This window comes from Rhinopithecus bieti, unplaced genomic scaffold (genome assembly GCF_001698545.2).
Source record: "Rhinopithecus bieti isolate Rb0 unplaced genomic scaffold, ASM169854v2 scaffold_1583, whole genome shotgun sequence".
NCBI classification, from domain to species: Eukaryota; Metazoa; Chordata; class Mammalia; order Primates; family Cercopithecidae; genus Rhinopithecus; species Rhinopithecus bieti.
This window is the reverse complement of record NW_016803645.1, coordinates 1,511,190-1,525,671: the sequence shown is the minus strand read 5'-3', so window position 1 is coordinate 1,525,671 and position 14,482 is coordinate 1,511,190. Positions and strand designations below refer to the sequence as shown.

At 46.1% G+C, this 14,482-nt stretch overlaps 1 pseudogene; it reads left to right on the top strand.

Moving 5' to 3' along the window:
- The first annotated feature begins 954 nt into the window (after positions 1 to 954).
- Positions 955 to 14,482, top strand: part of LOC108542077 (ribosomal RNA small subunit methyltransferase NEP1-like) — a 103,425-nt pseudogene continuing 89,897 nt past the window's right edge.

The window sequence follows — 14,482 nt, the reverse complement described above, 5'->3', positions numbered from 1 at the left end:
TGTGTGTGTGTGTGTGTGTTTTAGTAGAGACAGGGTTTCACCATGTTGACCAGGCCGGTCTGAAATTCTTGACTTCAGGTGATCTGCCCTCCTTGGCCTCCCAAAGTGTTGGGATTATAGGTGTGAGCCACTGCGCCCAGCCATGCTTGTTTTATTTTCGTACTGCTTTTATATCCAGCCTGGTACTTTAGTGAACACTCTTAGATGGTGGTTGACAGAATGTGTGAAGTGTTCAATGAAATTGTTTTTAAAAGTATTATAATATGATTATGAAATTGAGACACGCTTTGCCAAATATTTGACTCTCTAAATGGACTTTATCAGTAATAAAGTGCTGAAAGTTAAAATACATAAAGGTTGATCCGTTTTTTTCCCCAAGCGTGGAGTTGTGGCAAGGTTATTGTATTGGATAGTAACAGCTCTAGATTCTGCTGTGGAATACACCTTTTACCCATTTGGCAAGTCACCTAAACATTTGAGGGACTTAGCTTTCCCAGGGAGAGAATACTTTTTTTTTTTTTTTTTTTTTTTGAGATAGAGTCTCATTCTGCCACCCAAGCTGGAGTGCAGTGGTGTGTTCTTGGCTCATTGCAACCTCTGCGTCCCAGGTTCAAGTAATTCTCCTGTCTCTGCCTCCCAAGTAGCTGGAATTACAGGCACACGCCACCATGCCCAACTAATTTTTGTATTTTTAGTAGAAACGAGGTTTTACCATGTTGGCCAGGCTGGTTGCAAACTCCTGACCTCAGGTGATCCACCCGCCTTGGCCTCTCAAAATGTTGGGATTACAGGTGTGAGCCACTGTGCCCAGCCATAAAATTGTTTTCTAATGATTCCCAGGGTCTCCTGGCAATGGAGCCACTAAATCCTTCTCATTAACCTTCTTCTTCAGGCCTTATACTAAGGTTGTGATTGGCAGAATGATAGTCATACTTCTCATCACTCTGCATAACCATGAAGCTGGATGAAAATGAGGGCTCTCAAAAGCGCATTGGTGCATATGAGCAGAAGTGAAGGAAGAACACATCTGGAATCCATCAAAATGAATTAAGTTATCTTTTGTGTTGGTGGCATTTGAAACCTCTGGGATCAACACCTACTGCATGAATACATGAAGGCTCAATGAACGTTTGCTGCATCAGAAACCAAAATATTTTCCCATTTCACATGTCCATTTTGAACTTTCCCTCTGGAAAATCTTAGTCATTCTGTGAAACTGGAGTTAGCCATAGTAATCCTCCCTTGACAATCATCTACTGAACTGCTTGATGGGAAGCCACTGTGTGTCATGTGGGCAAATACCTTGAAGTTACACAAGATTTAAAAGAAAATCAGAAACTTCACTGATTGGATCCATTTGTTGTGGGTACACTCACTCCCTCCTAGCAGGTCCTACTTGCTTGCATCTTCTTCTGTATTGGAATTTTGTTGTTGTATTAGGTTGGTGCAAAAGTGACTGTGGTTTTTGCCATTGAAAGTAATGGCAAAAACCACAATCACTTTTGCATCAACTTAATGACTCGAGAGTACTGGCTTCCCCGGCCTTCCAGGCTCATCTCAAGCATTCCTTCTAAAGCTTTCCTTGCTCATTTTCTGAACCTTCATTTCCTCTTGAGAAGTAATCACTTCATTTTCACCACCCTCAGGGTCCATCCTCCACATGGCCACCTTCCGTGTATGGTGGTTATAACCTTGTGTGTATGATGGTTGTATGTGTCTCTGTGTCCTACTTTCTCTCACCATTGGATTCCTTATTGATGATATACAAGTGATCATTCTGGCCGGGCATGGTGGCTCACGCCTGTAATCCCAGCACTTTGGGAGGCTGAGGTGGGCAGATCACTTGAGATCAGGAATTTGAGACCAGCCTGGCCAACATGGTGAAACCCTATCTATACTAAAAATACAAAAATGAGCTGGGTATAGTGGTGGCCGCCTGTAATCCCAGCTACTTAGGAGGCTGAGGCAGGAGAATCACCTGAACCTGGGAGGTGGAGGTTGCAGTGAGCCAAGATTGCACCACTGAACTCCAGCCTGGGTGACGGAGCGAGACTCTATCTCCACCCCCCCGCCCCCAAGAAAAAAGTGCATTCTGTTGAGTCTGTTGTGTGACATGTTTTGGGACTCATGTGACTTTTATCAGTGCCTTTGCTTGTCTCCATTTTGGTGGGTGACAGAAGATGAGCTGTTTGAAAGAACTTGTATGTGTTTCATTGAATTGTTCTTGGTGTTTGTCCAGTCAGAGGTAATAATCCAGGCAGTCAGCATATATTACTGAAAAGAAGACTGGATCCCTGGGTTTTGGGTAGTTTTGCCAAAAACAGCTGCATGATCTTGAACGAAACAGTATATTCTCTCTGGGTTACCATTTCTTTATTTGTAACTTTGGGAGTTCCATTGGACTCAATGAATTTTTGGGGTCCTTTCAACTATACAACTCAATGTTTCTATGTAGCTACACAGTATGAGAAAGGAAAAGAAAACATTTTATAAACATTTACAAGTAGGGTTGCAAGGGCCGGGCACGGTGGCTCACGCTTATAATCCCAGCACTTTGGGAGGCTGAGACGGTCAGATCTTGATCGCAGGAGATCGAGACCATCCTGCCTAACATGGTGAAACCACTTCTCTACTAAAAATACAAAAAAAATTAGCCAGGCCTGGTGGCAGGTGCCTGTAGTCCCAGCTACTCGGGAGGCTGAGGCAGGTGAATGGCATGAACCTGGGGGGTAGAGCTTGCAGTGAGCAGAGATCGCACCACTGCACTCCAGCCTGGGCGACAGAGCGAGACTCCGTCTCAAAAAAAAAAAAAAAAAAAAAGTAAGGTTGCAAGGTGGCCACGTTCAGTGTTGGAGTCCAACCTTGTGACCAGAGTGATGGGGAGCAGGAACAGGACTGGGATGCTATGGCACCCAAAAGGCCCTGACCTGGGGCAGGAAACCATTTCGGAGGCCATAGCCTCCTTGTGGTGCTGGAGGAGGCCAGTCTGGAGACAGTCCCGGTAGGGAAGACATAAGAGCTGCTCAGCTGTGACAAGCACAAGTCTATGTTGTTGAAGAATGGACGTGACCTTGGGGAGGTGCGCTCAGACACAGCCCACCAGAATTCCCTGATGCTGCTGGATAGTTCTCTGAGACGAGCTGGCGTGCTGCAGGTTTCTGTCCACATGCAGGAGAAGGTTCTGATTGAAGTGAGCCCCCAGACCTGAATTCCGAGAACCTTTGACCACTTTTGTGGCCTCATGGTTCAGCTTTTACACAAGCTCAGTGTTGGAGCAGCTGATGGCCCCCAGAAGCGCTTGAAGGTAATTAAGAATCAGTGTCAGATCACTTTAGTTGGAAAGTGGATTATTATTGTTGGAAATAAAATATTTTTGTTTTTACTGTTTTATTTTATTTTTTTGATGGAGTCTCGTTCTGTTGCCCAGGCTGGAGTGCAGTGGCACAATCTCGGCTCATTGCAACCTCCCCCTCCCAGGTTCAAGCCATTCTACTGCCTCAGCCTCCTGAGTAGCTGGGATTACAGGCACACACCACCATGCCTCATTTTTGTATTTTTAGTAGAGACAGGGTTTCACCATGTTGGCCAGGCTGGTCTTGAACTCCTGACCTCAGGTGATCCATCTGCCTTGGCCTCCCAAAGTACTGCAATTACAGATATGAGCCACCATGCCTGGCCTTAATTTTGTACTTTTAGTAGAGATGGGGTTTCACCACGTTGGTCAGGCTGGTCTTGAAGTCCTGACCTCAGATGGTCTGCCCGCCTTGGCCTCCCAAAGTGTTGGGATTACAGGCATGAGCCACTGTGCCTGGCCTGGATTCTTACTTACCTTCTCTTTCATGTATCCAATTGGATGTATGAAAATTGACACTTTGAGATAGAGTCTTGCTCTGTTGCCCAGGCTGGAGTACAGTGGCACGATCTTGGCTCACTGCAATCTCTGCCTCCCGGGCTCAAACATTCTCCAGCCTCAGCCTCCCAAGTAGCTGGGACTACAGGTGCCTGCCACCATGCCCAACTAATTTTTGTATTTTTAGTAGAGACGGGATTTCACCACGTTGGTTAGGCTGGTCTTGAACTCCTGACCTCAAGTGATCCGCTGGCCTCGGCCTCCCAAAGTGCTGGGATTACAGGCATGAGCCACTGTGTCCAGCCAAAAATTGACACTTTTTTATCCATCCCAGTCACCAGCGATATGCGAGAGCTGGTGCCCAGCAGTGATACTGTTTGAGGTAGGGGTCTTTGCCCGTAACAATGCCAGTGTGGAATATACAGAGAAGATAGTGTCCATCAGCTGTATCCCCTTTCTGCCCTCCCCTATGCAGAACTTACCACAGCCTTTGAAGAATTATGGGGGAGTCCTTTGACAGTAGTAGAACCTGTTCTGAAACCAGGAACTGTTGCCATTGCATCCCTCGATGGTTCTGAGCCGACTGCTGGAAGATACCCTTCCTGCCCTGAGACTGTGGAGTCTGGGGAAGCCAGGGCTACACATTTGCTCTTTGTTTATCCTATGAATACTCCCATCAGGTTGTTTTGGGGGTTCCTAAACTTAGCAGTATGTGCTGGTGTAAACTGTTTGTTCCGCTTGGACCTCGGGGTCAGATGTGAGGTTATAGTTAGCAGTTTGGTTCCAGGCTTTAAGGCAGGCTTTAGCGTCACGTTTCCAGCTTCCAGCTCTAAAGGAGAGAAACCTGATTATTTCAGCCATGGCAGGTCTGGAGAAGAACTGGGAAAGAAAGCAGTCATGAATGCTAGTGGTGAAAAACTGAACAAACAGAAGTGATTTTATCTGCTACAGTTCCAGGGTAGAAAAAGTAGAACAGGCAGAGCCTTGCTCTCCTCCCTGCCCCACCATGGCAGCCGCAGTGGTAGCAGCCAATACACAATCATAGTAAATTGGCAGAGGAAACACACAACTGATTCTTGGCTAGGGGGGAGAGATAAGGCAGTGTGCATGGGGGAGCCAAGAGGGGAGATGTGGGCCCCTCTGCTCATCCCGCAAGAGTTTCCCCTTTGGCCCCAGTGGAGACTTGGCCGGCAGCAGAGGCACAGCTGGGAGTGTCATGTCTTCCACTTCCCTGACTTTTCTGTTCTCTGGGGCCAGGGAGACTGTGAAAAGGGGGACAAGTCATTTCTTTTTTTTGAGACAGAGTCTCACTCTGTCGCCCAGGCTGGAGTGCAGTGGCGTGATCTCGGCTCACCGCAACCTCTGCCTCCTGGGTTCAAGTGATTCTTGTGCCTCAGCCTCTCGAGTAGCTTGGATTACAGGTGCGCTCCACCACACCTGGCTAATTTTTGTATTTTTAGTAGAGATGGAGTTTCGCCCTCCTGGCCAGGCTGTCTTGAACTCAGGTGATCTGCCTGCCTTGGCTTCTGAAAGTGCTGGGATTACAGGCATGAGCCACGGTGCCCGGCTATGATAAGTAATTTCTGCACCAGTCCTGCTGTAGGCTACCTGCAAGACAAGACGTTTGATTGGAAGGCTGGTCAGAGTCACTCCTAGCTCCTGGTCTATAGTCCTTCCAGAGTCTTCCTAGTGTGCCTCAGTAAGTCAGAGTAGTCAGGGCCCATACTCTGTATGTAGTAGCCAGGCTAATCCTTGGAGTTCACCCCAAATTTCCAATACCATCCTTTTTTGTTTTTTTTTTTTAGACAGAGTCTTGCTTTGTTGCCCAGGCTGGAGTGCAGCGACACGATCTCGTCTCACTGCAACCCCCACCTCCTGGGTTCAAGCGATTCTCCTGCCTCAGCCTCCTGAGTAGCTGGGACTTGTTACAGGCATGTGCCACTACACCCAGCTAATTTTTTGTATTTTTAGTAAAGATGGGGTTTCACCGTGTTAGCCAGGATGACCTCAATCTCCTGACCTCGTGATCTGCCTGCCTCGGTCTCCCAAAGTGCTGGGATTACAGGCATGAGCCACTGCGCCCAGCCTCCAATACCATCTTTTTTCCCAAGCCTGTTGCTCTATTATGTAACCTGGTATTTTGAGCTTAGTTGTAGGACATTTACTTACCAGGGAAATAGATTACTGCATCATCTTTAACTCCTCTTTCTTTGGTACCATTGCTTTGTGAATATAGTAGGCTCCAAAAGAAGATGTGGCCAAGAAAATAGATGGATTTATAGAGTGGGAAGAGGCCACTGAGGTAGACACACAGCCTGGAGCATCCCTCACAGCCAGAGGTTGCAGCGAGTCCCTCTAGCTTCCCAAGCAGGCCTTCACTTACCTTAAGCCGTTTGCCCACATGAAGAGGCAGAAGGCAGTCATAGAGTAACTCATCATGAGCCAGTGAATGGTCTGTTGCACCAGAGTAGAAGGCTGGGAGGATGATAACGGAGGTCAGGTTGCCCAGGGTAAGGCTCTCTCCAATTAGCCTGGCAGCCTGGGGAGGGAGGAGTAGCTCATCAGCAACTCGTCCCTCATTTCCCCTTTCGCCTCCACCCCGGAGGCCTGCCTGTCTTTCCACAATAACAGTGAGGAATTCCATCTGGAAGCTGGCCAGGCATCCAGAGTACAGGCTATGCCAGAGGGCTAGGAATCTTAGAGAGACCCAAGAGAGTTTTTTTGTTTTTGTTTTGAGATGGAGTCTAGCTCTATTGCCCAGGCTGGAGTGCAGTGATGCGATTTCGGCTCACTGCAACCTCTGCCTCTCGGGTTAAAGCAATCCTCTTGCCTCAGCCTCCTGAGTAGCTAGGACTACAGGTGTGCACCACCATGCCTAGCTAATTTTTGTATTTTTACTAGAGACGGGGTTTCACCACGTTGGCCAGGCTGGTCTTGAACTCCTGACCTCAAGTGATCCGCCCACCTTGGCCTCCCAAAGTGCTGGGATTACAGGCGTGAGCCACCCCACCCAGCACTATGAGAATTCTTTACTTTTTTTTTTTCTTGAGACGGAGTTTTGCTTTTGTTGCCTAGGCTGGACTGCAATGGCGTGATCTCGGTTCACCACAACCTCCGCCTCCCGGGTTCAAGCGATTCTCCTGCCTCAGCCTTCTGAGGGATTGCAGGTGCGCACCACCATACCCGGCTAATTTTTCTATTTTTACTAGAAACGGGGTTTCACCATGTTGGTCAGGCCGGTCTGGAACTCCCGACCTCAGGTGATCTGCCGGCCTTGGCATCCCAAAGTGCTGGGCTTACAGGCGTAAGCCACCACGCTTGGCCGAGTTCTTTACTTTCAAGGAATTTGAATCATTTGAAAAAGTCACTAGAGAAAAGGGTGGGTGAGGAGGAGCCACAGACTGACTAGTTCTTGGATCGCACCACCTGCCTCTGGGTCCTTGAGCCTCGAGGAGTGGAGTGCAGGGAGGCTGCCATGTGTAGCCCCCAGGGGTCTTGGAGGCAGTGCTGCCTGATTAATTTTATAGATGGGAGGCCGACCCAGGGCACAGCTGGCGATCAGTGACCGAGTGCCTACCAAGTGCCTAATGTTGAGGTCAGTGGAGAACCAGATACACTCTAATGCTGTCCACACTCTAGTGGTAGGGACAAACAAGTAAATGAAGCTGTTTATAATCAGGGCAGCAGAGGACATAAGTCCAGTGGCAGAGCTGGAGTAACACCCAGGGCTCAAAGCACTTTTTTTTTTTCAAATCGGAGTCTTGACCGGGCACGGTGGCTCATGCCTGTAATCCTAGCACTTTGGGAGGCCGAGGTGGGTGGATCACAAGGTCAGGAGTTCGAGACTTGCCTAGCCAACATGGTGAAACCCTGTCTCTACTAAAAATACAAAAATTACCGGGTGTGGTGGCACGTGCCTGTAATCCCAACTACACAGGAGGCTGAGGTGGGAGAATTGCTTGAACCCTGGAGGCGGAGGTTGCAGTGAGCTGAGATCATGCCATTACACATCAGCCTGGGCAACATTTTTTCAGACTGTCCCCCCTCCCCCCCACCTCACACACAAAAAAAGACAGAGTCTTCCTCTGTTGCCCAGGCTGGAGTGCAGTGGCATTATCTTGGCTCACCGCAACCTCCAACTCCTGGGTTCAAGCGATTCTCCTGCCTCAGCCTCCTGAGTAGCTGGGATTACAGGTGCCCACCACCACGCCCAGCTAATTTTTTTGTATTTTTAGTAGAGATGGAGTTTCACCATGTTGACCAGGCTGATCTCAAACTCTTGACCTCAAGTGATCCACCTGCCTTGGCCTCCCAAAGTGTTGGGATTACAGGCATGAACCACTGTGCCCAGCCAATTTTTGTATTTTTTCTAGAGAAAGGGTCTTGCCATGTTGCTCAGGCTGGTCTACTAGGATTACAGGTGTAAGCCACTGCGCCTGGTCTGCTACTGGCTTTTTGATTGTATTTTGAGAAACTGTCCTAAATGAGGCAAGACTTGTGCTTGTAGGGCATTCCGTGTGTGGAGGGTGTCGGGAAGTAGAATCAAGGTCTCTCTTCCTGTGCCTTTTCCCTGTGTGATGCCCTTTTGCATAGGCTTGCATAGGATTGTGAGGATCTAACCATGTTAGTGAATTTGCCAGAGATGGGCAAGAGATTTGTAAGCCATTCACATACAAATGCAGCACAGGTTTTCTTATTTTGGGGTGATCCATGATGTATGGTTTGACAGGAACCTTTTTTTTTTTTTTTGAGACAGAGTCTTGCTCTGTCGCCCAGGCTGGAGTACAGTGGCCCAATCTTGGCTCACTGCAAGCTCCGCCTCCCAAGTTCACGCTGTTGTTGACAGGAACCATTTTTAAGGAAAACATCTGGTTTCTAAAGAAAAAGTTTAGTTATAAGCATATTGACAGTGAAAACGATTAGGTAAAATGTCAGGCTACTTAAAAACATCTCTTTTGTGATGAATATTAGTGAGAAAACACTTCTGTCTCTTCAATAAAGGCCATTTCTTGAGGGATACCAACAGGCAGGACTTTGCTTAGTTCTATTTCAGTTTACCATGGAATTGGAATTTTAAAATGACCTGTCTTTAAAAATCTAGGGATATCACTAAGTCAGACTGTTGTAAGTTCCACCCTGGCCATTAGTCTAAAGGTGTGAGGAAATTGAGCCCATTGGATGGTTGACATTGCAGCAGTCCTGGTGTATGTTGAGAAGAGAATGTCATTGCAGTGTGGCATTTTCTGAAAAGCTGTCTGTCACTGAAGCTAAATTTTGATAGCTTGATAAATCACGTTAGAAAATTCACTAAGGCATGGAGTGTACAGAGTTGGCAGCCAACGGTTGGAATTTTCAGCAAACCAACAAATGGGTTGTTCCAAAAAAAATGGACACATACATATGTAATTGTCAACCTTAAATAATACATTGTCTAAAGGAAAATCTCTAAACATTATAGAGTGCATTGAAAATTCTTGAATAATTTCAAGATATAAAAGTACATTTATATTTCTGTGTGTGGTAGATGATAATATGACAAACTTCTGAAAACTACGTTTGTTGTAATTTCTCATTTGGCATCCCTAAAATTTGTTAAAATAGCATGACACTGAGATGTGGCTTACAATTAGTGCTTAGTCCGGATAGTGCCTCTTATGTGTATATTACAGAAAGTCAGCAAAATCACCTGTGCAGATGACAAACATATACCTCAAACCTCATGAAATATAAGGTACAGAGAAATCAATTGCCTCAGGCTAGGGGTGAAACACAGTCACATTACTACTTATTTCCAGGTCTGTGAACCAGGTTTTCCTGGAAGGAGCTGTCTCCATTTAGTAATCTTCCCATGTTTTGTCCCTTTGGTACTCACTGTTGTTCACTGACAGTCTAAGGTACCATGACCTTACTGTTCTGGAAATAATATCTTTAAAAAAAATTTTTTTAAAAACTGTTCCTTGCAGAGCAGGGCTACCCCACAGGCAGTGTGCCCAGAGAAGCTGGAAATAAATTTCTTAGCATCACTCAGTTCTTCTGAGGCTCAGTGTCTGAAATGTACATAAATTCCACTCTCTTGAATTATTCTTTGAAACTCAAACTTTTATTTGACCCTTTTGGATGTGGGTGTTTGTATTGTGAGAAAAGAAAAATGCACTAACTGTACTGCAGCAGTGTTTGTAAACCTAATTGTGATGTTCTTACGTTTTCAGTGGGTGAATCTATGGTTAGGTTCAGTGTTTTGGGGGTAGTTGCTTAGTGTGTACTGCCATGGAGTTGTAGGATTGAAATAGGAAGAGGAAGAGAATAATGGAAAGCACGTTGGGTATTATTCCAGAACAGAGGTTCTCAAACTTCAGGGCATCAGAATCACCTGGAGGGCTTGCTAACGCACAAATCGCTGGGTCCTGTCCTCTGTTTCTGACTCAGAAGATCTTTTTTTTTTTTTTTTTTTTTTTTTTTTTGAGACAGGGTCTCGCTCTGTCACCGAGGCTGGAGTGTAGTGGTGCAATCTCGGCTCACTGCAGCCTCTACCTCCAGGGTTTGGGCTATTATTGTGCCTCAGCCTCCTGAGTAGCTGAGACTACAGGTGTGAGCCACCATGCCCAGCTAGGTTTTGTATTTTTAGTAGAGATGGGGTTTCACCATGTTGCCCAGTCTGGTCTTGAACTCCTGAACTCAGGTGTTCCACCTGGCTTGGCCTCCCAAAGTTCTGGGATTACAGGTGTGAGCCACCATGCCTGGCCCTAACTCAGAAGATCTGAGTTTGGCCTGAGAATTTGTATCTCTATGATGTTTCTAGGTGATGCTGCTGCTGTGGCTGATCTGGGGCCACATTTGGAGAGACTGTGTTCTGGAGGCTCAGTGTTGGTCTGTACTGAGTGGAGATGTGGGTCCCTGGACATCATTCAGCTTCTCAGGGTCTGGGTTTGTATACACCTGCTTGGTCCAAGCAGTATTAGTGATTTTCTTGAAGATCAGAGGAATCCTTTGTTCCAAACTACATCTATGTGAAACCAAGACCCAAATATATAATATACAAAAGGGATGGAATGGGAATTATATTAATTATGCAGTTGTAAGGGACAGAAGGCCCCTTGGGCCCCTCTAAAGAACCTAATACAGTTGTGAATCCAGTGGAAGAGAGGATTTCTAAGGTCCCTCGCACCTGTCGCTTTCTCTGATTCTATATACTCTTTCTTCCTTCTTTCTTTCTTTCTTTTTTCAGGCTGAGTCTCACTCGGTCACCCAGGCTGGAATGGAGTGACGTGATCTCGGCTTACTGCAACCTCCGCCTCCTGGGTTCAAGTGATTCTCGTGTCTCAGCCTCCTGAGTAGCTGGGACTACAGGCACCTGCTACTACACCTGGCTAATTTTTGTATTTTTAGTAGAGATGGGGTTTTGGTCTTGAACTCCTGGCCTCAAGTGATTTGCGTGCCTCAGCCTCCCTAAGTCCTAGGACTACAGGCGTGAGCCACCGTGGCCGGCCAGATTCTGTATACTCTTGAAACTGTAGACTGTTAGAGAGTGGAAGGAATCTAAGCGAGAGACTTATGACTATGAAGTCGTGCCTTTTGATATAAGAAGCTATGTTTAGGATATATAAATAGGTAGGCAATAAATTAGCTTGAGATTTTCATGGTAGCAACAGCTCGTAAAAGATCCACAGCTCATTTCTAGTAGAACTGAGGAAATTCTAGTAAGAAAAGAAATGAGGTAAAGGATTTGGGTAACACTGTGTGCCTGCCATCTTTGTGTGCAGCTGGTATGTGTAATTGAATTGAAATAATGTGTAACCCATTTTAATTTTCTTTTATTTATTTTTTTGAGATGGAGTTTTGCTCTTGTTGCCCAGGCTGGAGTGCAATAGTATGATCTCGGCTCACTGCAACCTGTACCTCCTGTGTTCGAGCCATTCTCCTGCCTCAGCCTCCCGAGTAGCTGGGATTACAGGCATGCGCCACCATGCCCGGCTAATTTTGTATTTTTAGTAGAGACGGGGTTTCCCCATGTTGGTCAGGCTGGTCTCGAACTCCTGACCTCAGGTGATCCGCCCACCTCGGCCTCACTAAGTGCTGGCATTACAGGTGTGAGCCACCGTGCCTGGCCCTCATTTTAATTTAATTTAATTTAATTATTTATTCTTGAGACAGGGTCTCCCTCTGTCACCCAGGCTGGAGGACAGAGGCGAGCTCCTAGCTCACTGCAGCCTTCAACTCCTGGGCTCAAGACATACTCCTGCCTCAGCCTCCCAAGTGGCTAGGCCTACAGGTGTGTGCCACTGTGCCTAGGTAATTTGTTTTTCAAGGTGTAGTCAGATGCCAAGGATTTTTTAAATTTAAATTTTATTTTTTAACTTTTTGTAGAGGTGGGGTCTCGCTATGTTGCTCAGGCTGGTCTTGAACTCCTGGCCGCAAGGCATTCTCCCACCTTGGCCCCTCACAGTGCTAGGATTACAGGTGTGAGCCACTGTGCCTCGCCAAATTTAACTCATTTTTGTAAGTCCGATGGTCAAGCCTGAATTGAATTTCCTAATCTTTACTGGAATTTTTGCTGAAAAATAGGTAAGAGAGCAGCACTACCAATGTTTCAATAAGAGAAATGAAGGACCTCATGATTCACAGATGTCCAGAGATATTTGCCTACTGTGCTTGGCTCTGTTTGTCAACTGTGTTATGGATGTCCTAAAACTGACTCCAGAGAAACTGTGAATTAGCTTAAACTTGACTTTGCTACTCAATGCTTCACTGTTCTCATTCTTTTGAATCCCTTATTCTCACTCCTCCTCTTTCTTGGCTCACTCTCCCTTTCAAGAAAAGCTCTAAATAGAAACAGTTTGAATAGGTATGGAACAATCTCTGTGGTATGCTAAGTGAAGATATCTAGGTGCCATACACTGTATATAGCATGCAACCTTTTGAATAAAACTATGAATCATCAGAAGTAAATTAGTGGGTCAGGTTTATTATTGTTATTATATGAATACAAATAGACTTGAAAAAAATTCCAGGGGCTTGCTTTTCTTTTCTTTCTTTTTTTTTTTTTTTTTTTTTTTTTGTGACGGGGTCTTGCTGTGTTTCACAGGCTGGAGTACAGTAGTGCGAAGCTCACTGTAGCATTGAACTCCTGGGCTCAAGCGGTCCTCCCGCTTCAGCCTTTTAAGTAGCTAGGACAATAGGAGTGCGCCATGTCTGAATAGTTTTTACATTTTTTTGAAGTGGGGAGGTGGTCTCGCTATGTTGTTCAGGCTGGTCTTGAACTCCTGGCCTTAATTGATCCTTCTGCCTTGGCCTTGCAAGGTGCTGGGGTTACAGGCATGAGCCACTGCACCTGGCCTTCAGTGGCTTTCTGACTTGTTTGATGAAGACCCAAATTAAGAGACACACGCCTATATTAAGGTAGCATAATATTGAATAGAAAGTATCTGAATATGTTGCATATAGTAAAAATAACTATTGTTTCTTGAAACATTTGTTTCAGTTTAGTATCTATCCTGTCTGTCAGTCCATGTATTAGGGTTATCCAGAGACACAGAACCAATAGGGTCTGTTTATGTGTGTGTGTATGTGTGTATGTGTGTGTGTAGTTGTATTATAAAGAATTGGCTCACCTCATTATGGAGGCTGGCAGGTCCAAAATTTGTAGCATGAACTCCTGGAGACCCAGGAGAGCTGATGATACAGATGCAGCTTGAAGACAGTCTGCTGTTGAATTCCCTCTTGCTCTAGGAAGCTGTTCTTTTTGTTTTATCCATTGTTTTTTCAAGTGATTGGATGAGGCCCGCTCACATTATGGAGGGTGGTCTGCTTTACTCAGAGTTCTCCAGTTGCAGTGTCAGTCTCATCCAAAACACCCTCCAATTTGACATGTAAAATTAACCATTGCAGGCCAGGCGCGGTGGCTCACTCCTGTAATCCTAGCACTTTGGGAGGCCAAGGCAGGCAGATTGCTTGAGCTCAGAAGTTCGAGACCAGCCTGGGCAACACGGTGAAACCCTGTCTCTACTAAAATAGAAAATAAATTAGCTGGGTGTGGTGGCGGGTGCCTGTAATCCCAGCTACTCAGGAGGTTGAGGCAGGAGAATCGCTTGAACCTGAGAGCCAGAGGTTGCAGTGAGCCAAGATCGTGCCACTGCCCTCCAGCCTGGGTGACAGAGCAAGACTCCATCTCTACAAAAAAAAAAAAAAAGAAAGAAAAATTAGCCATTGCATGCGGGATACTAAGTCATAAGGCAAAACATGTCTTATCTGTCAAAGTTAGAAAGCCACTGCCATGCTTAGAATATCTCTGAAGGATACATAACGTGGGTCAGAGCCTTAGCAACAGCAGAGGTTCCCAGTCTGGGGAGAGGGTCCATCTTAACCACCTTGGGGGCTTTTCCAAAATACATTATGTCTCTGCTGCAGCTCCTCAGTCTTTCCTGCTTCTCAAGAATGAATTTAGGCCGGGCGTGGTGGCTCATGCCTGTAATCCCAGCAGTTTGGGAGGCCGTGGCGAGTGGATCGCTTGAGGTCAGGAGTTCAAGACCAGTCTGGCCAACATGGTGAAACCCCATCTGTATTACAAATACAAAAATTCGCTGGGCGTGGTGGCACATGCCTATAATCCCAGCTACTCAGGAGGCTGAGGCAGGA